The sequence below is a fragment of the Cetorhinus maximus genome, chromosome 4 (assembly GCF_964194155.1).
Source record: "Cetorhinus maximus chromosome 4, sCetMax3.hap1.1, whole genome shotgun sequence".
In the NCBI taxonomy this organism is placed as follows: Eukaryota; Metazoa; Chordata; class Chondrichthyes; order Lamniformes; family Cetorhinidae; genus Cetorhinus; species Cetorhinus maximus.
Window position 1 is genome coordinate 45,095,020 of NC_135882.1, and position 1,283 is coordinate 45,096,302.

Genomic DNA, 1,283 nt, shown 5'->3' on the forward strand with positions numbered 1-1,283 from the left:
GTGTGTATATGTAAGTGTGTGTGAGAGAGAGATAGTATGAACGTGTGTGAGAGAGTGTGTGTGAGCGAGAGCGTGAGAGAGCATGTGTATGTGAGAGAGAGTGTGTATGTGAGAGAGAGTGTATGTGAGAGAGTGTGAGAGAGTGAGTGTGTGTGTGCGAGAGAGATAGTGTGTGTGTGCACGGTAGGGAGAGAGTGTGTGTGAGAGAGAGAGTGTGTGTGAGACAGAGAGAGAGTGAATGTGTGAGAGAGAGAGTGTGTGTGTGAGTGTGAGAGAGAGTGTGTGAGAGAGAGTATGAGAGAGAGTGTGTGAGAAAGAGAGTGTGTGAGAAAGAGAGTGTGTGAGAAAGAGAGTGTGTGAGAGAGTGTGAGAGAGTGTGTGAGAGAGAGAGTGTGGGAGAGTGTGTGAGAGAGTGTGTGAGAGAGTGTGAGAGAGAGTGTGAGAGAGAGCGTGAGAGAGAGCGTGAGAGAGAGCGTGAGAGAGAGAGTGTGTGAGAGAGAGTGTGTGAGAAAGAGAGTGTGTTAGAAAGAGTGTGTGAGAGAGAATGTGTGAGAGAGAGAGAGTGTGAGAGAGTGTGTGAGAGAGTGTGAGAGAGAGTGTGTGAGAGAGTGTGTGAGAGAGTGTGTGAGAGAGAGAGTGTGAGAGAGAGAGTGTGAGAGAGTGAGGGAGAGTGAGGGAGTGTGTGAGAGATAGTGTGTGTGTGCGTGAGATATAGAGAGTGTGTGTGTGAGATAGAGGGAGAGTGTGTGAGAGAGATAGAGAGTGAGAGTGTGTGAAAGATAGAGAGAGAGAACATGTGAGAGAGATAGAGCGTGTGTGTGAGATAGAGAGGGAGAGAGAGTCAGAGTGTGTGAGAGAGAGAGTGAGAGTGTATGTGTGTGGGAGGAGAGTGAGAGAGAGAGTGTGTGAGAGATAGAGGGAGAGTGTGTGTGAGAGATAGAGAGGGAGAGATAGTGTGTGTGAGAGAGGGAGTGTGTGAGAGAGAGAGAGTGTGAGAGAGAGTGTGAGAGAGAGTGTGAGAGAGAGAGTGAGAGAGAGTGTGAGTGTGTGAGAGAGTGTGTGTGAGAGAGGGAGAGAGAGAGAGTATGTGTGTGAGAGAGAGAGAGAGTGTGTGTGTCAGAGAGATACAGAGGGAGCGTCTGTGAGAGAGAGAGACTGTCTGTGTTTGTGTGTTAGTGAGGGAGAGTATGAGAGAGTATGAGAGTGTGTGTGTGAGAGAGAGTGTGTGCGCGAGAGAGATAGAAAGAGAGAGTGTGTGTGTGTGTGCATGGTAGGGAGAGAGA